This window comes from Orcinus orca, chromosome 12 (genome assembly GCF_937001465.1).
Source record: "Orcinus orca chromosome 12, mOrcOrc1.1, whole genome shotgun sequence".
Classification (NCBI taxonomy): Eukaryota; Metazoa; Chordata; class Mammalia; order Artiodactyla; family Delphinidae; genus Orcinus; species Orcinus orca.
The window spans coordinates 56,229,446-56,255,573 of NC_064570.1; the positions used below are offsets into that span (position 1 = coordinate 56,229,446).

The following is a 26,128-nucleotide window of genomic DNA, read 5'->3' on the forward strand; positions in this document are numbered from 1 at the left end:
ACATTGAAACTTTGGAGTCTATATTTAATAACCACTGTCGACTTTTTCGGTGTTTATGTACTTGTTTATGCTTTTCAGCAGGAGCCTGGAGGGAAGAAAAGCATTCTTGCAGTAGCCCTCCAAGTAGCTCAGCTTTGCTGGAAAGGAGAGTGGGAGCAATGGGCAGTAAAGAGGAGGGACAGACTTAAATGACTTTCCTTCCAGAGAAATCAGGAAACTGAGGCAGAATTTGGAGAGTTTTGCTCAAAGTACAAAAACTTTAGAAATCCAACCTCAGCACTGAGAGGGAAAGAGAGAGGTTAAAGGCTTAAAAGCACCGGGGTAAGAAACTGAAGCTGTTGTTTTTCAACTCCCTCTGAATTATGTTTTCACAGAATAATTTAATATATGCTCTTGAAATGTATATATTACAGAAGTGTCAGATACAGTCATATTCAGAACCAAAAATAACATTAAATTATTTGGCAGGCAAAATTTGCGATTTTGCAATTACAAGCTTCATTGCTCCATTTCACCAGTCGACTTCAATCCACAGTTTAGCAAGTATTTCTTGAAGCTCTACTGCCCATCTGGCCTTGTACTATGAATGTAGGGGATGGATTTAAAAAAAAAAACGACTGTGATCTGAGATATGATCTACACCCTAGAGAAACCTACAGTTTAACTGAGCTGTCTACATCCAGAGTTTTCCTACTGATTACAGGAATGTTTGTCCCCTATTCTGAGTGGACAGGAAATAGTTTCATCAAAGGGATTCTGTATGAAGAGTGCAATTCAGTGGCAGGCTGAACAAGTTCCACTGACTTTTCTAGTTTTGAATTCATGTTAATAAAGAGAGTTTTTATAGTTATCAAGAATTGGAGTAACAGGTTGTTCTGTGCTCTCTTGAGCTACAGGTCCACCAGTGAGTTTTCTACAGCTTAACCCAAATTGAGTGAGTTCTACAATGGACATTATTTCTCTGCTGTTATCCCTGTTCCTGTCTTTCATTTTGGTTTTTTTTTGGCAAGCAATTGTGATTGAATAAGGCAGTTAATCTGTGTGTCAGCAACACTGCTAGAAATGCTGTGTAGACACAAGGGAGGATTATCAAACTAGAACTTGTGATGCAAGTTTTAGAACAGCTTGAAGAATCTTCAAGAGAAAGGTCAAAGAAACAGGTAGTGAAAATCAACATGCATTCAGGGATTGGAGGAAGCCTAATTTACTAAGGGCACCATGTAATTATTGCAACTGGGGAGGACACACCAACAAATGCACCAACAGTAGCTGGAAGAAAGTATGGTTGGAGGTGCATCAGGATGTTGGGGATTTGAAGAGAAGAGTGATTACTAATGTGAGCTCCCGGGAGCAAGACTCAGCAGAGCTGCACTATAGTAACCCTGTAGAGAAAGGATCTAATTTGAGTTCCCACTTCCAGGAATGCACCCCTACCACCACCAGAGCCTGACTGCATCTTTTCTTAGGAGAACAGAGCAAGTTTCTGGTTAGGTATGCCCAATGGTAGAAAGGTTTTGAGCATGTACTCTGAATATGTGTAGATCTATATCTTCTTCTTAACACAGAACAAATTTAAAACGATGACATAAAGATAAATAAAAAATAATTATAAATATTCTTTTTAATTAATGGGACAAACATATTTTGCTCCTCATAATAAGTGTGGCAAAAGATGTTTTATCATTTTTTTAATTGGCTTAAACTTTGTGATTCATTTATTTGAAGGTCTGGTTTTTTAAGTCCAGTTTATCTGAATCCTTGATTTTATTTGCTATCATAGTTGAAAAGATAGCTCAAAAATATATAGTTTGAAATAGCAGTGTATCACTAGCTGTGTTTACAAAATCACAAAACTCATTGCCATCTACCAAGTATATAAAAATTTTTTGCCAAAATTCAGAGCAAAATGTCCATCTTCCCTGATTTCATCAGATGTTCTTACATATAAATTGGAAGGCACTTTTCCTTATCTTTTAAAAACAAAGCAGTTCAAAATTCACTGAATAACTTCATTTGGAAGATTTTTAAAACAGGTAGGGCATTCAGTTCCCCTGTTTTGTAAGTACGTAGACTTTGTAAATACAAGAGTTTTTATAGGTGACACATTATTTTCAGCAATAAAATCACACAGCAGTGGAAACATCTGCAAATATTCATTTTTGAAGGACTCTCACTGTAGTGAGATTTTCTTTTTTAAGTAGCATTTACTTTCTCACTTATTGTTTAAATGTCATCTTTACCTTCGAAAGGGACATATTTGGTGGGATTTTTTTTTTTTTATATCTCCTAGAGAGCATACTGTTGAGAGCCATTTCCCTCACAAAAATATTTAGCAAATGTAAAATATTTATCTTTTCATAAAATAAAAATGTAGAACTTCTACACCTCAACAACTGCTTTAAATATTTTGCCACAAGATAAATGGCAAACCTCTGTGTGGAACATATTTTCAAAGTCACTCCACCTCTCACTGCAAAGCATTTAAAAATTATAATATTTTCAGGTCTTGCTTTTATGAAAATAATCACCTTGGTGGCAATATATGGCAAATAAACTACTCTTTTGTCACGAGATAGTAAAATCAAATGAGTGAGGGCAGCCCTGTCAACACCTCCATGTTGGGAAACTTCCATTTTTCCTTCAGGATGCCTCAAGGGCCTGGGTTACTGGCTGAGATGTCAAGGGTGTGGGATCCAGTGTTAACTCATATATGGATTATTAGAAAAGTTATACTTTTTTATTTGAAAAGTAATAAAGAGAAGCTCTAGTTACTTTTTTCTCTGCTCTGATGAATGTCCTTGCACACTCCAGGGAGCATAGCCACTATGAAGACCACTGTGCTGTGTGGTGGCTCTTTTCTGGATTTTTCTACACAACCATGAGCAGAGGAACTGTAGAAGAATAAGGGCAGATATTTGAACCCAGGTGTTATAAGCTCCAGAACTCACCTTTAACCATCTCACATAGCCTTTGCAGTGGGGGGATGGGAATGACTGGCCTGCCCCACTTGTCCAGATGTATGTATGACAAGAGACAAAGTCAGAAGAGACCCACCTCCTAAGAACCCAGGTGTCAAAGAGGAAAGTGGACCGCTTGTTTCTGCCCCTGGACCACAGAGACCTTACCATTCATATAAGGACCAAGGAGCACACCAAACATTGACCAGAATATCATGTTCTTCTTTCCTGGGTAGAAGGACTAAAAGGGGAGGTATATGAAGGAGTAAATAATTCCCACTGACACTCTCCCAAATTGAAAGAATAAAGGGCAAAATCTCCCCTATGGGCTGAGCTTCCCTGTCACCTCTCGACAGTCAGGATAATTTCATTCAACCCCTTTGAGCCCCTGTGCCCTCCCTCGGTAAAACAGAGATAGAATTCCTGCTGCCAGGGTGAAACGAACATGTTTAACGAAGTGCAAAATACTGTAGCTATGGGGCTGGATCAGGTGGAAAGGAATGGAAAGGACCTTCACTGTCCTCATTGGTTCCAGACATGGAAAACATCCAGTGCCCGTGCCTGACTGGTGGGTGAACCGAGGAAGAGAATACTTTCTAACTAAGGCAAAGTCAAAGAAATTGGTTTTCAATTCACAGCTTGAGTGGGTACACCTGTTCCACCCACAGCCACCTGTGCACAGAGAAAACCTAGTCCTGGATTGGGTGGCACCTGGGCTGGCTAGAAAGTTTGAGAAACAGTTCTATTTCTGGCCATCTCAAAACTCCCCAAGCACTCCTCCACAACATGCAATTTACTCAGTGCTTTCCCTGGACCGCCTGCCTTCTCTTTATTAGTATTACATGTTATAAAGTTTTTAGAGATGCAAAGAATTCTCATTAACACCACTTTTTGTCTTCCCAAAAGAGTTAACCAAAACATGACTCCCTTTCCTCAAGCTGTGGAAACCTCATTCAGCAAGGAATAAAAAAATGATACTCTTGTCTAAAAACTGTTTTTTTTTCTATAAACGTCTGAACTTCACTCTTATAGAATTGCTTATGAAAGCTTCTTTCAGTTCAGTATTGCGTACAAATGATAAATGAAATGAATAGCATAATTCACAACGAGATATTTTGTAAGTCTTTTGCCTTTGCTAAGAGTCAGGACTCTGCTATGCCTCCCTCTATTAAAAGCTCCCAAATAACCCATCTTATTATAATTCTGGTGCTCAGAATGTTATGTATCTGAAAGGCAGATATTATGTAATGATTCTGAAAATAAACCAGATACAATTATGAATCAATTTTCTTTCTTCTAAAGCTACTACTCCGAGTTTCTCCTTCTCTTAACCATTTATATGTCTGTGATGAGCAGTCTGTCTCACTCTGTCATAGTCTGTAGCCTGCTTTCCTTTCTCATCACTGGACTGGAGCTGCTGTCTGGGACCAATATAGAATTGAACAGGGAGCCCAGAAAGAAACCCTTATATATATGGTTAATTGATTTTGACGAGGGTGCCAAGAGCATTCAATGAGGAAAGGAAAATCTTTTCAAAAAATGGTTCTGGCAAAACTGGATATCCGCATGCAAAAGAAGGAAATCGGACCCTTAATTTACACCATTTACAAGAATTAACTCAAACTGCATCAAAGACCTGTACTTAAGAGCTAAAACTATAAAATTCTTATAACATTGGAGAAAATATTCATGATGTTGTATTTGGCAATGACTTTAAGAATATAACACCAAAAGCACAGGCATGCAACAAAAGAAAATATAGATAAACTGAACTTGATCAAAATTAAGAATTTTTATATGTCAAAGGGTACTACCAGGAAAGTGAAAGACAACTAACTGAATGGGAGAAAATATTTGTAAGTCATATTTGTAAAAAATACATACAAATAAAACTGTGTAAATTGTAAATTGTATCTGATAAGAGATTGATATCTGGAATGTAAACGACTCCTAAAACTCAACAACAAAAGAACAAACAACTCAAGTTAAAAATGGACAAAGGGGATTGGAGCCAAGATGTTGGAGTAGAAGGACATGCTCTCAATCCCTCTTGCGAGAACACCAGAATCACTACTAGCTGCTGGACAATAATCGACAGGAAGACACTGGAACTCACCAAAAAAGATACCCCACATCCAAAGACAAAGGAGAAGCCACAATGAGATGGTAGGACAGGCGCAATCACAGTAAAATCAAATCCCATAACTGCTGGGTGGGTGACTCACAGACTGGAGCACACTTATACCACAGAAGTCCACCACTGGAGTGAAGGTTCTGAGCCCCACGTCAGGCTTCCCAACCTGGGGGTCCGGCAACAGGAGGAGGAATTCCTAGAGAATCAAACTTTGAAGGATACTGGGATTTGATTGCAGGACTTTGACAGAACTGGAGGAAACACAGACTCCACTCTTGGAGGGCACACACAAAGTAGTGTGCACATCAGGACCCAGGGGAAGGGAACAGTGACCACAGGGGAGACTGAACAAGAAATACCTGCTAGTGTTGGGGGTCTCCTGCAGAGGCAGGGGGTAGCTGTGGCTCACTGAGGGGACAAGGACACTGGCAGCAGAAGTTCTGGGAAGTACTCCTTGGCATGAGCCCTCCCAGAGTCCACCATTAGCCCCACCAAAGAGCCCAGGTAGGCTCCACTGTTGGGTTGTCTCAGACCAAAAAACCAACAGGGAGGGAACGCAGCCCCACCCAACAGCAGACAAGTGGATTAAAGTTATACTGAGCTCTGCCCAGCAGAGCAAGAATCAGCTCTATCCACCACCAGTCCCTCCCATCAGAGGGAAGACAGCAGAAGCAAGAAGAGCTACAATCCTGTAGCCTGTGGAACAAAAACCACATTCACAGAAAGATAGACAAGATGAAAAGGCAGAGGGCTATGTACCAGATGAAGGTACAAGATAAAACCCCAGAAAAACAACTAAATGAAGTGGAGATAGGCAACCTTCCAGAAAAAGAATTCAGAATAATGATAGTGAAGGTGATACAGGACCTCGGAAAAACAATGGAGGCAAACATCAAGAAGATGCAAGAAATGTTTAACAAAGACCTAGAAGAATTAAAGAACAAACAAACAGAGATGAACAATACAATAACTGAAATGAAAAACACACTAGAAGGAATCAATAGCCGAATAACTGAGGCAGAAGAACGGATAAGTGACCTGGAAGACAGAATGGTGGAATTCACTGCCATGGAACAGAATAAAGAAAAAAGAATGAAAATAGATGAAGACAGCCTAAGAGACCTCTGGGACAACATTAACCGCAACAACATTTGCATTATAGGGGTCCCAGAATGAGAAGGGAGAGAGAAAGGACCCAAGAAAATATTTGAAGAGATTATAGTCGAAAACTTCCCTAACATGGGAAAGGAAATAGCCACCCAATCCAGGAAGTGCAGAGAGTCCCAAACAGGATAAATCCAAGGAGAAACACAGTGAGACACATAGTAATCAAATTGGCAAAAATTAAAGGCAAAGAAAAATTATTAAAAGCAGCAAGGGAAAAAAGACAAATAACATACAAGGGAACTCCCATAAAGTTAACAGCTGATTTCTCAGTAGAAACTCTATAAGCCAGAAGGGAGCGGCATGATGAAGTGATGAAAGGGAAGAAGCTACAACCAAGATTACTCTACCTGGCAAGGATCTCATTCAGATTCGATGGAGAAATCAAAAGCTTTACAGACAAGCAAAAGCTAAGAGAATTCAGCACCACCAAACCAGTCCTACAACAAATGCTAAAGGAACTTCTGTAACTGGGAAACCCAAGAGAAGAAAAGGACCTACAAAAACAAACCCAAAACAATTAAGAAAATGGTAATAGGAACATACATATTGATAATTACCTTAAATGTGAATGGATTAAATGCTCCAACCAAAAGACACAGGCTTGCTGAATGGATACAAAAACAAGACCCATATATATGCTGTCTACAAGACACCTACTTCAGACCTAGGGACATATTCAGACTGAAAGTGAGGGGATGGAAAAAGAGATTCCATGCAAATGGAAACCAAAAGCAAGCTGGAGTAGCAATACTCATATCAAATAAAACAGACTTTAAAATAAAGAATGTTATAAGAGACAAGGAAGGACACTACATAATGATCAAGGGATCAATCCAAGAAGAAGATATAACAATTATAAATATATATGCACCCAACATAGGAGCACCACAATACATAAGGCAAGTGCTAACACCTATAAAAGAGGAAATCAACAGTAACACAATAATAGTGGGGGACTTTAACATCTCACTTACACCAATGGACAGATCATCCAAAATGAAAATAAATAAGGAAACAGAAGCTTTAAATGACACAATAGACCAGATAAATTTAACTGATACTTATAGGACATTCCATCCAAAAACAGCAGATTACACTTTCTTCTCAAGTGTGCATGGAACATTCTGCAGGACAGATCACAACTTGGGTCACAAATCAAGTCTCAGTAAATTTAAGAAAACTGAAATCATATCAAGCATCTTTTCTGACCACAACACTATGAGATTAGAAATGAATTACAGGGAAAAAAACATAAAAACCCCAAACACATGGAGGCTAAAAAATACGTTTCTAAACAACCAAGAGATCACTGAAGAAATCAAAGAGGAAATCAAAAAATACCTAGAGACAAATGACAATGAACACATGATGATCCAAAACCTATGGGATGCAGCAAAAGCAGTTCTAAGAGGGAAATTTATAGCTATACAAGCCTACCTCAAGAAACAAGAAAAATCTCAAGTAAACAATCTAACCTTACACTAAAGGAACCAGAGAAAGAAGAACAAACAAAACCCAAAGTTAGCAGAAGGAAAGAAATCATAAAGATCAGAGCAGAAATAAATGAAATAGAAACAAAGAAAACAATAGCAAAGATCAATAAAACTAAAAGCTGGTTCTTTGAGAAGATAAAGAAAACTGATAAACCATTAGCCAGACTTCTCAAGAAAAAGAGGGAGAGGACTCAAATCAATAAAATTAGAAATGAAAAAGGAGAAGTTAAAACAGACACCGCAGAAATACAAAGCATCCTAAGAGACTACTACAAGCAACTCTATGCCAATAAAATGGACAACCTGGAAGAAATGGACAAATTCTTAGAAAGGTATAACCTTCCAAGACTGAACCAGGAAGAAATAGAAAATATGAACAGACCAATCACAAGTAATGAAATTGAAACTGTGATTAAAGATCTCCCAACAAGCAAAAGTCCAGGACTAGATGGCCTCACAGGTGAACTCTATAAAACATTTAGAGAAGAGCCAACACCCATCCTTCTCAAACTCTTCCAAAAAATTGCCAAGGAAGGAACACTCCCAAGCTCATTCTATGAGGCCACCATCACCCTGATACCAAAACCAGACAAAGATATCACAAAGAAAATTACAGATCAATATCACTGATGAATATAGATGCAAAAATCTTCAACAAAATACTAGCAATCAGAATCCAACAACACATTAAAAGGATCATACACCATGATCAAGTGGGATTTATCCCAGGGATGCAAGGATTCTTCAGTATACACAAATCAATCAATGTGATAAACCATATTAACAAACTGAAGAAGAAAGACCATATGATCATCTCAATAGATGCAGAAAAAGCTTTTGACAAACTTCAACACCCATTTATGATAAAAACTCCCCATAAAGTGGGCATAGAGGGAAACTACCTCAACATAATAAAGGCCAAATATGACAAACCCACAGCAAACATCATTCTCAATGGTGAAAAACGGAAAGCATTGCCTCTAAGATCAGGAAGAAGACAAGGATGTCCACTCTCACCACTATTATTCAACATAGTTTTGGAAGTCCTAGCCATGTCAATCAGAGAAGAAAAAGAAATAAAAGGAATACAAATTGGAAAAGAAGAAGTTAAACTGCCACTGTTTGCAGATGACATGAAAATATACATAGAGAATACTAAAGATGCTACCAGAAAACTACTGGAGCTAATTAATGAATTTGGTAAAGTTGCAGGATACAAAATTAATGCACAGAAATCTCTTGCATTCCTATAAACTAATGATGAAAAATCTGAAAGAGAAATTTAGGAAACACTCCCATTTACCAATGCAACAAAAAGAGTAAAATACCTAGGAATAAACCTACCTAGGGAGACAAAAGACCTTTATGCAGAAAATTAAAAGACACTGATGAAAGAAATTAAAGATGATACCAACAGATGGAGAGATATACCATGTTCTTGGATTGGAAGAATCAATATTGTGAAAATGACTATACTACCCAAAAAAATCTACAGATTCAATGCAATGACTATCAAATTGCCAATGGCATTTTTTACAGAACTAGAACAAAAAATCTTAAAATTTGTATGGAGACACAAAAGACCCTGAATAGCTAAAGCAGTCTTGAGGGAAAAAACGGAGCTGGAGGAATCAGACTCCCTGTCTTCAGACTACTATAAAGCTACAGTAATCAAGACAATATGGTACTGGTACAAAAACAGAAACATAGATCAATGGAACAAGATAGAAAGCCCAGAGATAAACCCACACATCTATGGTCAACTAATCTATGACAAAGGAGGCAAGGATATACATTGGAGAAAAGACAGTCTCTTCAATAAGTGGTGCTGGGAAAACTGGATAGCTACATGTAAAAGAATGAAATTAGAACACTCCCAAACACCATACTCAAAAATAAACTCAAAATGGATTAGAGACCTAAATGTAAGACCAGACACTATAAAACTCTTAGAGGAAAACATAGGAAGAACACTCTTTGACATAAATTACAGCAAGATCTTTTTTGATCCATCTCCTAGAGTAATGGATATAAAAACAAAAATAAACAAATGGGACCTAATGAAATTTAAAAGGTTTTGCACAGCAAAGGAAACCATAAACATGACGAAAAGACAACACTCAGAAAGGGAGAAAATATTTGCAAACGAATCAATGGACAAAGGATTAATCTCTGAAATATATAAACATCTCATGCAGCTCAGTAGTAAAGAAACAAACAACCCAATCCAAAAATGGGCAGAAGACCTAAATAGACATTTCTCCAAAGAAGACATACAGATGGCCAAGAAGCACATGAAAAACTGCTCAACATCACTAATTATTAGAGAAATGCAAATGAAAACTGCAATGAGGTATCACCTCACACCAGTAAGAATGGGCATCATCAGAAAGTTTACAAACAACAAATGCTGGAGAGGGTGTGGAGAAAAGGGTACCCTCTTGCATTCTTTGTGGGAATGTAAATAGATACAGCCACTATGAAGAACACTATGGAGGTTCCTTACAAAACTAAAAATAGAACTACCATATGACCCAACAATCCCACTACTGGGCATATACCCTGAGAAAATCATAATTCAAAAAGATACATGCACCTCAGTGTTCATTGCAGCACTATTTGCAATAGCCAGGTCATGGAAGCAACCTAAATGCCCATAGACAGACAAATGGATAAAGAAGATGTGGTACATATATACAATGGACTATTACTGAGCCATAAAAAGGAACGAAATTGAGTCATTTGTTGAGACATGGATGGATCCAGAGACTGTCATACAGTGTGAAGTAAGTCAGAAAGAGAAAAACAATATCATATATTCACGCATATATGTGGAACCTAGAAAAATGGTACAGATGAACCAGTTTGCAGGGCAGAAATTGAGACACAGTTGTAGAGAACAAACATATGGACACCAAGGGGGGAATGCTGCGGGGGTTGGTGGTGGTGGTGTGATGAATTGGGCGACTGGGATTGACATGTATACACTGATGTGTATAAAATTGATGATTAATAATAACCTGGTGTATAAAAAATAAATAAAATTAAATTAAAAAATTTTTAAAAAAGGGGCAAAGGATTTGAATAGACATTTCTCCCAAGAAGATATACAAATGGCCAATAAGCACATGAAAATATAACATCATTAGTTATTAGGGAAATACAAACCAAAACTACAATGAGATACCATTTCACATCTACTAGGATAGCTATAATTGAACAAGCATGAAATAACAAGTGTTGGTGAGAATGTGGAAAAACTGGAACCCTTGTGCATTGCTGGTGGGAATGTAAAACTTTCCAGCCTCTGTCAAAAACACTGTTTTTTAAATTTTTATTTTACTTTGGAATTTTTTTAAAATTTCTATTTTACATTGGAGTATAGTTGATTAACAATGCTGTGTTAGTTTCAGGTGTACAGAAAAGTGATTCAGTTATACATATAAATGTACCTATTCTTTGTCAAATTCTTTTCCCATTTAGGTTATAACAGAATACTGAGCAGCATTCCCTGTGCTATCTATTGGTGATCTATTTTAAATACAGCGATGTGTACATGTCAATCCCAAACTCCCAGTCTATCCCTCCCCCCAACCCTTCCTCCCTGGTAACCATAACTTCATTCTCTAAGCCTGTGAGTACATTTCTCTCTTTTAAATAAGTTCATTTGTATTTTTTTTAAGATTCTGCATATAAGTGATATTATATGATATTTGTCTTTCTCTGTCTGACTTACTTCACTTAGTATGATAATGTCCAGGTCCATCCATGTTGATGCAAATAGCATTATTTCATTCTTTTTAATGTCTGAGTAGTATTCCATTGTATATATGTACCACACCTTCTTTATCCACTCATCTGTTGATGGACATTTAGGTTGCTTCCTTGTCTTGGCTACTGTAAACAGCACTGCAGTGAACACTGGGGTGCATTTGAACCATGTTTCTCTCCAGACATATGCCCAGGAGAGGGATTGTTGGATCATTTGGTAGCTCTATTTTTAGTTTCTTAAGGAGCTTCCATACTGTTCTCCATAGTGGCTGTACCAATTTACATTCCCACCAGCAGTGTAGGAGGGTTCACTTTTCTCCACACCCTCTCCAGCATTTATTTTTTGGAGACTTTTTGATGATGGCCATTCTGACTGGTGTGAAATGATACCTCATGGTAGTTTTGATTTGCATTTCTCTAATAATTAGCAATGTTGAGCATCTTTTCATGTGCCCCTTGGCCATCTGTGTGCCTTCTTTGGAGAAATGTCTATTTAGGTCTTCTGCCTATTTTTGGATTGGGTTGATTGTTTTTTGTTTTTTTTTGATATTGAGCTGCATGAGCTGTTTGTAAATTTTGGAGACTTATCCCTCATCTGTTGCATCATTTGCGAATATTTTCTCCCTTTCTATGCACTGTCTTTTCATTTCATTTATGGGTTCCTTTGTTGTGCAAAAGCTTTTGAGTTTAATTAGGTCCCATTTGTTTATTTTTTTCATTACTCTAGGAGATGGCTTGGAAAAGATATTGCTGCGATTTATGTCAAATAGTGTTCTGCCTATGTTTTCTTCTAAAAGTTTTATAGTATCTGGTCTTATATTTAAGTCTTTAATCCATTTTTAGTTTATTTTTATGTATGGTGTTATGGAATGTTGTAATTTCATTCTTTTACATGTAGCTGTCCAGTTTTCCCAGCACCATTTATTGAAGAGACTATCTTTCCTCCATTATATAGTATTGACTCCTTTGTCATAGATTAATTGACCATAGGTACATGAGTTTATTTATGGGCTTTCTATCCAAAACAGTGTTTTTTTGAAAAAAGTTAAGTATAGAAGTACCATATGACTTAGCAATTCTACACCTAGATAGATATCTAAAAGAATTGCAATTGGGGTCTTGAACAAATATTTGTACACCAATATTCATAGCAGCATTATTCACAATAGTCAAAATGTGCAAACAACTCAAGCGTACATCAACATATAATGAATAAACAAAATGTATATATATATAAGTATAATATGCAATGAACTACTGAATAATGAAATATTATTTGTCCATAAAAAAGGAAATTTTGATATATGCTATAACATGGATGGACTTTGAAAACATTATGCATAGAAAAATTAGCCAGAAACAGAACAAATATTGTATGTAAAATGACAGAGTACACAGATGAGGTACCTATAACAGGCAAATTTATAGAGACAGAAAGTAGAATAGAGGTTACCAGGTACTGGGGAGAGGAGGATAGGGGAGGACTACTGTTCAATATGTACAGGGATTTTGTTGGGGATGATGAAAATTTTTATAGATAGTGGTGATGGTCACACAACATTATGAATGTATTTAATTCCAACGACATGTACAGTTAATAATGGTTAATGTGATAATATTATGATATGCATATTTTGCTACAATGAAAACGTATTATTGCAAAACCAAAACCAAAAACATTACATGAAAGGATAAGTATAGCCAAATATATCTTATGAACAGAGATACAAAAACCCTCAACGATATGATAGCAAATCTAATCCTATAACGTATAAAGAGAATTATGACCGCAACCAAGTGGGATCTATTCCAGATTTGCAAGGCTGGCTCAACATTTCAAAATCAATTAGTGTAATCCACCACATCAACAGGCTAAAGAGGAAAAATTGCATGGTATACCAATTGATGTAGAAAAAGCATTTGACAAAATCCAACACCTATTTATGATTTTATGAGCAAGCTAAGAATGGAGGGGAATTTCTTCAACTTGATAGAGAACATCAAAAAATCAAAACCAAAACCTAAAGTTAACATCATACTCAATTGTGAGAAACTGTATGGTTTTACTCCAAGATTAGGGAAAACACAAAGAAATCCCTCACACCACTGTTGTTTGATATCATATTAGAAGTACTAGACAGTGAAATAGGATAAGAAAAAGAAATAAAAGGTATAAGGATTGAGAAGAAATAAAACTATCTTTGTTCACAAATGGCATGACTGTTTATGTAGAAAATTCTAAAGAATCAACAAAAATATCCTGAAATTAATCAGTAATTCTAGTAAGGTCACAGAATACAAGGTAAATGCATAAACGTCAACTGCTTTCATTTATACCAGTAATGAATAATTGAAATCTGAAATTTAAAAGAATATCATTTGCATTAGCATCAGAAAGATTAACTATGTATGTATAAATTAAAAAATATATGTACAGGGTCTGTATGCACACAACTACAAAACACTGATGAAATTGAAGAAGGTTTGAATAAATGGAGATACATTCTGTGTGTATCGGTTATAAGACTTAGTACTGTTAAGATGTCATTCTTTCCAACTTGATCCATAGATTCAATGCAATCTAGTCAAAATCCCAGTAAGTGATTTTGTCAAGATTGCTAAAGTGATTATAAAGTTTATATGGAAAGGCAAAAAACATAGAATAGACAATACAACACTAAAGAAAAACATAGTTGGAGAATTGACATTACTGGACTTCAAAACATACTATAAAGTTACAATATTTGAGACAGTGTGGTATTGGTGTATTGGCAGGAAAAAAAAAAAAAAAGACATCTTGAAAAGTGGAACAGAATAGAGAGTCCAGGAACAGACCCACATCATTATAGCCAACTAACCTCTGACAAAGGAGCAAAGGAAATTCAATGGAGAAAGGATAGTCTTTTCAATAAATGGTGCTGGAACAATTGGATACCTATATACAAAAAAGATACTAGACATAGCCCTTACACCTTTCACATAAATTAACTGAAAATAGATCATAGTCCTAAGTGTAAAATTAAAACTATAAAACATCTAGAGAAAAACATAGGAGAAAGCTAGGTGACCTTGGGTTCAGTGATAAGTTTGTAGATACAGCGCCAAAAGTAGGATCCATTGAAAGAAAAATTGATGTCAGACATTATTAAAATTAAAAGCTTCTGCTCTGAAAAAAGACATTGTTAAGAGAATGAAAAGAAAAGCCACAAACTAGGGGAAAATATTTGCAAAACACATTATCTGATAAAGGACTTCTACTCAAAATATACAAAGGACTCTTAAAACTCAGCAATAAGAAAACAAACAACCTAACTGAAAATGCTAAAAGGTTTGAATAGACACCTCAACATAGAAGATATTCAGATGAAAATAAACATATGAAAAGGTGACCAACATCATTTGTCATCAGGGAAATGCAAATTAAAACAACAATGAGATATCGCTATACATCTATTAGAATGGATAAGATCAAAAATTGACAATACCGAATCCTACTAAGGACATGGAGACTCCCATTTACTGCTGGTGGGAATACAAACTGGTACAACCACTTTGGAGGACAGCCTGGCAGTTTCTTACAAAGTTAAACATAGTCTTATCATACAATCCAACAATCATGCTCCTAGGTATTTACACTATGAGTTGAAAACTTACGTTTACAAAAAAAAACCTGTACATGGATGTTTATAGCATCTGTATTCATAATCAGCAAAAACTGGAAGCAACCAAGGTGTCTTTAAATAGTTAAATGTATAAACAAACTATGGTACAGTTATACAATGGAATATTATTCAGCAATAAAAAGAAATGAACTATCAAGCAATTAAAAGATGAGGAGAAAACTTGAGTGCATATTGCTAAGTGAAAAGTCTACAAACTATATGATTCCAACTATATGTCATTTTGGAAAAGGCAAAACTACAGAGATAGTAAAAAGATTAGTGGTTACTAGTGGTTCAGGGGGATGGGGGCAGGGATAAATAGGTGAAGCACAGAGGTGAAGCTTGTATTCTGCATGATACCATAATGGTGGATATTTGACATTGTGCATTTATCAAAACCAATAGAACTTTACACACAAAGAGTGAAGCTTAACATATGCAAATTTTAAAAACACATTTATATTATTTTCAATAAAGATTCTGGATTATTGAAAATATTTTTTTAATTCCATGCTTTCAGAGGTTTGCTAATTATTCCCAATGACATGGGAATTAAAAGTGATTGATGAGTATTCCTTATGAGGATTCAGATTTGGGGGCTGTGGTGGTAGGCAGAATGTCCCCCAAAGATGTCCACATCCTGATCCCTGGAACATGGGGAAATGTTACCTTGTATTGTAAAGAGGATTTAGATATAATTAAGGTTACAGAATTTAAAATAGGTAGATTATCCTGTATTATCTGGCTGGCCTCAATCTAATTACATGAGCCCTTAAAAACAGAAAATTTTCTCTGGCTGAGGCAGAAGAGATGCAGCAGCAAAGTCAGAGAGATTCAAAGTGTGACAAGGACTCAACATGCTGGCTCGAAGATAGAGTGACAAGGAATGCAGGCAGCCTTAAGGCGGTAAGGGAAGCTCTAGCTGAAATTCAGCAAGGAAATGGGGACCTAAGTCCCAGTGTTGCACGGACATGAATTCTGCCAACAACTTGAAGAAGTCAAAGCAGATTCTCTCCCAGAGCCTCTGGATAAGAGCTCAGGCTGCTGACACCTTGATTTCAGCTTTGTGAGACCCAGAGTCGAGGACTAAGCTGAACCCACTCAGACATCTGGCTTACACACCGTGAGATAATAAATTTGTTTTAAGCCACTAATTTTATGTTAATTTGTTACAGGAGCAAATTTTGATTTTTCGACTTGAAAAAAGCTGTTAGTTTAATAAAAGAAATGCTAAGAAACACTCAGAGTTTATACCCCTCACATAATGTAAAACTGAGCACCATGCAAGAAGATACCAGTGAAGAGAGGATTATATACATACTCCTAGACACTGCACTACCACTGCTATCCTGCTCTTGGGTATTAATTCATTCAATTCATTCATTCGTTCAACAGATATTTTGAAATGGAAGATCCAAAAAGTCTTGAAAGAGAAAAACATGACGAGAATAAAGCAATATAAATGTCAATGAAATAAGAAATTATCAGTCTTGATTCAAGAAGAAAAGAACAAAAGCATAGAGAAAGAACAATGAGAAAAGCAAAAATTCATGGTTATCTTACAGGTGGTTTAATAAAAATGTAACAGAAAAGAACGAACCTGACTCCATATTGGACCTATTCCTTGAGCTTTGTGCTCTGTTGCCTGTGTTTAGTCATGCTGGCTTTGCACCTCTGTAAAAGAATGTTGCCTATAGCTTGAAATATACATGATAGTCCATTCTCAAGGCTCTGACCTTTAAAGATATAACACTTTTCCATTCATATAAGGATAAAAAGTTGCAGAACAGAAGATAACAATTGTTCTGTTGGAGATTTACAGGAACATTATGATCAGACCTACATGGACAGATGCAAGAACAAAGGATTCCAGCACCAAGAAGTTTGCAGCAACCTTCCACACCTCTCTCCCTTTTAGTATAAAAGAAGCTTGAATTCTAACTCAGGTGAGGTGGCTCTTTGGGACACTAGTCCACCATCTTTTCAGTCTGCTGGCTTTCTGAATAAAGTTGCTATTTATTGCCCCAACACCTCGTCTCTCTATTTACTGGCCTGTCAAACAGCGAGCCTGGACCTGGTAACAAAAAGAGTGGTAGAGGCCTAAATTCTAGTTTCAGCTCTGCCTCTGGCTGGGACCAGAGCTTTAAACAACTTTATTAGTTTCATTGGCCCCTCGGTGAGCTGACAGAACTTTTCTAGATCCTTCCAGATTTCAAACTAATAAGAGAAAGAGAGAGACAGAAGATAGTTGGGGAGTGCCTCTCTGGAAAAATATTCTTGTATTCATGAAGTCCTTCCCTCTGACATCATTACTATGGACTTTAAAGTATCTCAGAATAGTGTCATGACTTCCTGTGGGGGTGGGATGCACTTTGAAAAGGCGGTTATGAAAAATCCAGAGAAAGCTAGATTTTCTGTGAAAACAGAAAGTGACTGTTTAAGACAAAATTCTTTTTAAGGGACTGAAGTGATACAAATGAAAACTAGACAATCATGAATATGATCTTTTTTCAGCAAAATGATAGCTCTCCGAAGACTTAAGAACTTAACAGACTATTGAAAATTGAGTTTAAATAGAAAGTTTCACCAGTTTGTTCTTCTGTACTGACATCTCATTCAATTACACTTTTAATTTAACTGTTATTGAGATAGTCTTATGCTAGCAAGTTGACAACTTAGTGGGGGTAATAAGGGGAATTCATTTTGGCCATTAACTACTACCTAAAGGTTTCTATCTGAATGTTTCATCTCATTGAAACTGAAACTAAGGTTGTGTAAAAAATCCCATAAGGGTAAATTGCAGGATTCTCTATGTTTCTCTTTTTCTTTGAAAAGTTGGTTAAGGTAATGAGTGGGAAACACAATAACAGTCATTTACCTAATTACTATCATTACAAGCTTTAAATGAGAAACATGAGTGATTAAGGCTTGATGTTGAAATCAAGGTTGTATAAGTTGTTGTCTGAGGACCTGCCAACTCCAGTGGAGAGGGGCTTCTCTCAGGCTGGGGAAGTGAGTTTTCTGCAACTATCTGAGTGTAAAAGGGTGACAAGGTCTTCATAGATCCATTATGCTAATGTAACCTGTGGTCGAATAAGATTGTAAACTGTATTCACATTATAACTTTAAAAATTCTGGCTTTCTTCATACAATTTGGATTTTTGAGAAAAATTGAAGAGATTAATTAAGAAAAAGAAAGCCCAGATCAAGGACACTGAATAGGGAAGTGGAATGAGTAAAGGGAAAGAAGTTATTTTTGCTTGTTGTCTTTGCTTTTTGTGTCAAATGCAGAAAATCATTGCCAAGATGGGTGTCAAGTTACTTACTACCTATGCTTTCTTTTAGACGTTTTACGGTTTCAGGTCTTATTTTGAGTCTTTAATCCATTTTGAGTTAATTTGTGCATGGTGCATGAGTGGTCCAGTTTCATTCTTCTGTGTGTGACTGTCCACTTTTCCCAACACTATTTTTTGAAGAGACTATCCTTTCCTCATTGTATATTCTTGGCTCCTTTGTCAAAAATTAATTGAGCTTATTCTGATGGGTTTATTTCTGGGCTCTCTATTCTGTTCAATTGATCTATATGTTTATTTTTGTGCCAATACCATTACTGTTTTGATGGTACAAAACTACATCTTTGTAATATAGTTTGAAATCAGGAAGTGTGATGCCTCCAGCTTTGCTCTTCTTTCTTAAGACTGCATTGGCTATGCAGGGTCTTTTTTGGTTCTATACAAAACTTAGGATTTTTCTCTATTTCTGTGAAAAAAATGCCATTGGAATTTTGATAGGGATTGCATTGAATATTAGATATAAGTTTAATATTTCCTTGAGTTCTATATCTAATAATATTAGCATGTAAATCAGCAGTAATAAAACCCTGAACGTATGTATCACTATGGTGTCTACAAAAAATTTTCATATACAATATATTATTTCATCTTCACAACAAACCTGTGAGATAGTATAATGCTCGCTTAACTAGTGGCCCATTAATTAGCCATCTCAATTATTGAGAGTATGATCAAGATCTGGAGAGAAGCAAAACCAAAACAAAACATTTTAATCAACTCAAATCAAGGTCTGAAAAGGCCACCTAATAAAACTGATCTACTCTACTATTAGGATAGCCCCTCAGTTTTACTCTGAACCTACCTATTATTACTTTGGGCACAACTCTAAGAAAATCGGGCACACCTGATTAGAAAACAACTAGAAGAGTTATGCAGCAAAGAAACAACATGCTGCTATGATGTACACATTTTTTAAGGATAGTAATAAATGGTGTCTGATATTTGAAACACTGACACATTATTTTTATTTTAAAGCAGACTTACGACTGCAGAATGGGATCATTTATTGGAGGCACAAATGCCTCTGAGTTATTTTATCAACTATATTAATTCTAGCTATTCATATTTATTGACTAGTGCTGTTCAAACTACTTTATATATAAATTATGAGGTAATGCTCACCATAGTACTATGACATGGGAACTGTTAGTATCCCCATTTGACAGATGACGAATCTGAGACACAAAGAATTTAAGTAACTCGTCCAAGGTCTTACAGCTAAGCTAGGATTCCTATCCAGGCAGTCAAGCTCCAGAGCATATGTTTCTAGCAGCTCTATTCTAATTCATATAATGACCCAACCAAAGGACAAATCTATTATATACAGTATACATGCTTTTAGAAAACAGGGAAATGGTTAGGTTTTTAAGAAACATTTTCTACAAAAATATTTTCACATTTTTAGTTTGTTTTTTAAGTTTATACATTTGTTATTAAAAAATTAAAACTTCCATTCTTCAATAATACTAGGGGTTTCTGTTTGGTTGCTTGGCTGGTTGGTTGGTTTTACTGTATTTAAAATTTCTGGCTACCTACAGCCCAACTGTCCTGCTGGGAAGTTAAATAGCTAGGAAGACCCAAGTGAGAAACTATCTCTGACTACTTTACTAGAAGGAGAATGGAAGAAAATAATAGGCAGTTCAGATTAATTTGAATTGATTGTCCTCTGTATGCTGGGTTTTACACATCAGGTGGCAGAGAGGAGAGTTTCCCTCAGCCCATGGAGAAGCCGGAGGTATAGAGGTTCAGCTAAGTGTGGAAGTCCCAGCCCAGTCCCTCCTGGTGCCTGGAGACATGGCTGGACTTCAGGAGTAAATGGCTGTATGAGGGTGACTACACAGTACGGTTCGCCTGGACAGGCCCCTTATAGGTCCGTTAAGTCAGTAGGGCCCCCGTTCACTCTCAAATGTATTGATTTTGATTACAAATTTGGTGTAGCTAGAAAGGTTGAATGCTAGGCACCAAGTTCCCAGGCCAGTCAGGTATCTTCGGCAACAGAAACAGAACAGTGGGCTTGGACCAGAAACATTTCAGTGGCAACCAGTGCAGACTAGAGACCAGGAGCCTTCACTGTCTATGAGGCCTCTGACCTTTAAGCTGGGGTGCTTGAGAATGTGGGCTTGTCTGTCATCTAGTAGAATGGGATTGGGGGAATCATCTTCATCTTAAAAGTAATAATAACATAATGTGAGATTTCTACACTCTGCACTTGAGAACAGAGCTGGCTTCACCGGCACACACAGGGACCCATGGTCAGAAGGGCCTTGTGCTTGGTTTAGAGATCTGTTGTTGCCATGTTGAAATTCCTGGTTTTTGATCAAGGGACCCCACATTTTCATTTTGTACTAGGCCCTGCAAATTATATAACTAGTCCTGTTCGTGAATATGCAGAGTTAAACTCACACCTACTACATAGTATTTTGGATACTTTTTATACCTCCACTCCACCTGACTTGAACCTCACAGCAAATAGTAAATCTTAGAGCTGAGTTAAAATTCCACACCAAATACAAATAAAATCTCACACCAAAGATAATTTTTTTGTTTCACAATTTAATAATCTTGTTATCAGATTAAATTTTAGAGCACAAAACCTTCCAGGCAAAGTGGGTTAAAAAAATCCTTGTGGAAATGTATATTTTTAAGCCAAGTAATAATTGAATCCCTGCAGACTAAACAATATCACTTAGCAGCCTGCACAATGTGAAAGACTAAAAGCTTTTAATTAGACTTTTACTCAATAGGGGAGGAAAAAATAATTTAAAAGACTCAGGGCTAAAGCTGAATTGTTAGTTTTAACTTTGAACACAATGAAGAAACAATTTGACTAAATTAGTTTAGCTGTGCATTCATTAGCCTTTAATAGAAATGTGAATGCAAACTGACTCCAGATTATCGTACTTAGAGCCAGCTTTTTAATTAGTGATTGGCAAAATGTTTATCTAGTTTGTTGTCGGAATATTGAACCATCTACACAGCAGGACTGTTGTAAACCTTCATGTAATCTTAATTGGATCTTTCAGGAGAACGAGATTTCATGTACATAAAATCACAAACTCTAGTAATAGAGTTAGCTAATTTATATCAAAGTTGGTATTTAAAAAGAAGTTGTGCTATGTAGCTCACTGAGGTGGAGAAATGGTTAACATCTATTTAAACTTACTTAAATGTGATGCTCAGTTGAACTTGGCCAAACCTTGGTTATGATTGACTTTGAAGTTAGACAGACCTGGTTTCCAGGTGGCAAATGGGTTACTAATCCTATGATATTGGGCACATTAATTAGCCTTTCTGAGCCTCAGTTGCCTTATCTGTAGAATGGGTATTACGGTCTTAAACAGTCATTGTGAGCGCTGAATATTCAAATGCTACAAAATTCAAAAGGTACAAAAGGGCATACAGAGAAAAGTCATCTCCCATTCACCACGAATAATGTGGCATTATGTGCATGGTTCAATAAGTTGCTAATATGTCATAATAATATTACATGATCATATAATAGTAATTTATCCTAGAGCTCATTCTATATCAATATACATAAAACTTCCTCATCCTTTTTAATGGCTACACGGACATACCATAATTAAAATAAGTAGTGCCTTATTATCAGAAAATTAGCTTACATCCACCCTTTTGCAGCTATAAAGATCACTGAGGTTAATATCCTTAGGCATAGATTATTTTGACCCATGTGAGTATAGCTTGAGGATGAATTTCTAGAGGCAATATCGGTGGTGAAAGCATGTGTATATTTTTTATTTTGATAGATATTACAAATTGCCCTCCACAGAATTGTCACAATTTACATTTCTACCGATAACTGTAAGTGCTCATTTCCCTGCTCACCTACACTGTATCATTTTTTTCAAAAAGATTTTTTTCAAAAATCTCTGCCAATCTTACACATGAACATTTTCTCCTTATAGCTTCAATTTTCTTTTTTTTATTGTATGTGAAATTTAGGCCCTTTTTATATGTTTAAGAGTAATTCGCATTTCCCCTTCTATATACTATTTATTCATGGTCTTGTCTCACATTTACTTTTTCTGAAGTTTATTTTTTAGGAAAACTATATGTACTCAGAAAATCCATCCTTTGTCAATTGTATTTATTTTTATTCATTTAATCTTCTCATATTTATTTTATTTTATGTAGTTATATAACCTTTCTTTTATAGCTTAAATGTTTTATATTATCTCTAACAAACTGTTTCTTTCCAAGATTTTTTAAAAAGTCTTTCATGTTTTTTCCAGTATATTTCTGCTTTCACTTTTTATATTTAAATCTTTTAATTTGTTTTAGTTATCCACTTAGGTGCTCCAGCCTAATTTGCTGAATAATTCATCTGTTCACCATCAGAATACAATGTGATTTTGATCATATGCTAAAATCATTTATTAATAAATTGTATCTTTTTCTGGGCTCTATTTAGGCTTACTGATCTTTTTGCCTTGCCAATTGTTTTAAATTCTGTAGTATTTATACTATTCCATTATGTGTAACATAGCCAGTTCATTACTACTCTTTTTTTCACATAAAGTTCAGAATCATATTATGCATTCTAAAAAGATAATTATTACTATTTTATTAAAATTAAGTAACTTTTCAGATTAGGTTAGAGAAAATAATACTCTTGTGATTTTATGTCTTCCCACTCAAGCATAGAAAAATAGAAAATGCCTTTTCTTTTTTCAGTTATAATTTTGGTATCTTATTAATATATTAGAGCTTTCTTTGCATATGTCTTTCATACTCCTTATAAGTTTGTTACTAAATATTATGTTTTTTTCTGTAACTGAATCTTTTTCTCAATTATATTTTCAAATTGGTGTTTATGTTACTACATAAAAATCCTATTAATTTTGGTTATTATTTTTATAGAAAAACAGCCCTCAGCGATATTACTGGTTTTCTTACTGTTTGGAAATTATTTTGATTCTTTGGATTTTTCAGGTATGATACATCATCTATTGAGAAAAGGAATTATTTTACCTTTTGCTTTCCAGTTTTATATCTCTCATTTCTTTCTCTTACCTAATTGTTGAGCTTGAAACCTTCAGACTAAGTTAAATAATAGTGGTGAGAGTGGTTACCACTACACTAATGGACATGTTAATTATTTCACTGGTTTGGAAGCTGAGATAGATTTATTTTATCAAGTTAAGAAATCATCTATCCAATCCTACTTTATTTTTTAAAATTAAATAAATATTGATTTTTTTCAACTGCATTTTTATTATCTTTATAAATAATCATATAATTTCTTTCACTGGAATTATTCATTTAGTGAATTTTATTGAATCATTCCTATGTCACAGTATAACAACAGACACTTTGGTCAAAGCCCTAAAGTGAGAGATAGCAACTACCTAAATGCGTGGTAAGACAGAACACTCAGAAGAACTTGCAAAAAATTAGTAGCCTAGAACTAGCTACAGTAGAAAGACACCAGCCTCCTCCTTCTCATTGCTTACAAGTGTCTATCAGCAGTAATCTCTTCCTTGAGGAGAGAGGAATACAAGAAAATCAGAGTATCCATTTTACTTAAGCCTGGACGTTCTAATTGCTAAATTAATGTAATATTTTATTATTTCAGTGTGACCAGAAAAGTCATGGTACTGCTCCATGGACAGAGATTAAAAAAGAAAAAGCAGGCTCATTAAGCAAATTTCAGAGGACGGCAGCAGACAAGAGTAAACTTGCTTTGTGACTGAACCTTCAATTACAACTCTTCCTTTAGGCTCAGGAAGAGTTCGTAGCATTTTAGATTATCTTTATTTAATGATCCAATGGAATTCACCTCTGTTATATCTTGTCCTGGTGCGTTTTGTCATGATGTTCTTTAATAACTTTCTCTCTACTATGGTAATTGGTTTCTTTAGAATTTCTATCTTTCTAAATTCATTTTCAATAATTTATACTTATAAATTACATTTAGGGGTTTCCCTGGTGGCACAGTGGTTGAGAGTCCACCTGCCGATGCAGGGGATGAGGGTTCGTGCCCCGGTCCGGGAAGATCCCACATGCCGCGGAGCGGCTGGGCCCCTGAGCCATGGCCGCTGAGCCTGCGCGTCCGGAACCTGTGCTCCGCAAGGGGAGAGGCCACAACAGTGAGAGGCCTGCGTACCACAAAAAAAATAAATAAATAAATAAAAATAAAAATTACATTTATATTTTCCTCCATTTATATTTTCAAATAGAGTCTCTGACTCATTATAGTCTCTTATGACTCTAATTTCCACCAAAGTCCTGGATATTTCTCTATTCTCATGTAGTATTTGGATAAGCTACTGATAATAATTATTTTACTGTCTTCTTTTTATTTATTTATTGTCTTCCAGGAGCACAGGCTTCAGTAGTTCTGGCTCACAGGCTCTAGAGCGCAGGCTCAGTAGTTGTGGTGCACGGGCTTAGTTGCTCTGAGGCATGTGGGATCTTCCCGGACCAGGGCTTGAACCCATCTGCCCGCCAATGCTCGAACCCATGTCCCCTGCATTGGCGGGCAGATTCTTAGCCACTGCGGCACCAGAAAAGCCCCTATTTTCTAGTTTTATTGTTTTATTGAACAGAAAATGTTGTCTTTATTCTTTCTACTTTTAGAAAGGTATTTAGTTTTTGACATGCATAATACATATTTTTAATATACTAGGAGGCTTTAAAAGAAGGTATATGCTCTGTTTCTTTGAAGAGTTTGATATTTATTTATTTATACTCAATTAGACATAAATTATTGTTATTTGTTTCTTCTATGCCTCTACTTATTTTTCATCTTTTAATTGACACTTTTCTGAGAAATAAATTTAAATCTCCTGCTACCAATGAAATCCTGTCTGCATCACATTGTATTTTTATAATTTGAATCTTGTATTCAGTAAAATAAAAGGAATGAATAAATGGGAAAATCATAAAATCAAAAGCTATTTTTTTTAAAAAAACAATAAAATTGAGGAACTCTAGATATATGAGACATACTAAGAGACATTTAAGAGAGAGAGAGGAAGAGACAGAGAGAACAAGGTTACCTCTATTGGATATGGAAGAGGAGCCATCACAACAGGTCCTAGAAATAACAAAAGAATAATAAACAGATATTAGGACTATATTTATGCCAATAGATTTGCCAACTTAATCAAGCAGGCAAACTACTTGGAAGACAAAAAATTATCCAAAGTGATCCAAGAAAAAACAGAAATTCTGAGTAGCCGTATACCTATTAAAGCATTTCAACTTGCAGGTACAATAAAGAAAATCCCAGGCCCAAAGGGCTGCAGTATGAATTCTGTCAATCATTAAAGGAAGAAATAATACAAAAACTACATAAACTCTTTCAGGAAATAGAAGATATGGAAACACTTGCCAACTTATTTTATAAAGCTAGCTCTGCCTTGATAGCAAGGTAAGACACAGATATTACAAGAATCTCTTATGAATATAGACATAAAAACCCTCAGCAAAATATTATCAAGACAAATCCAACAATCTCTAAAAAGGTTACTACACCATGACCAACTACATTTTCCCCCAAGAATGCAAGGTTAGTTCAAGATTTGAAAATCAGTCAATGTAATTCATCATATTAACAAAGGAGGAA

General features: G+C 35.8%; 1 long non-coding RNA gene across 1 annotated transcript in view; it reads right to left on the reverse strand.

The window, feature by feature from the left end:
* The window catches only part of LOC125960731 (uncharacterized), a 58,541-nt gene extending 32,944 nt beyond the window's left edge, over window positions 1–25,597 (reverse strand). Inside the window, exons 1-2 of the long non-coding RNA XR_007470700.1 lie at window positions 25,560–25,597; window positions 2,773–2,891 (exon numbers count right to left, since the gene is read on the reverse strand). This is a non-coding gene — a long non-coding RNA (uncharacterized LOC125960731). The remainder of the gene's footprint in view (window positions 1–2,772; window positions 2,892–25,559) is intronic.
* Window positions 25,598–26,128: the final 531 nt, after the last annotated feature.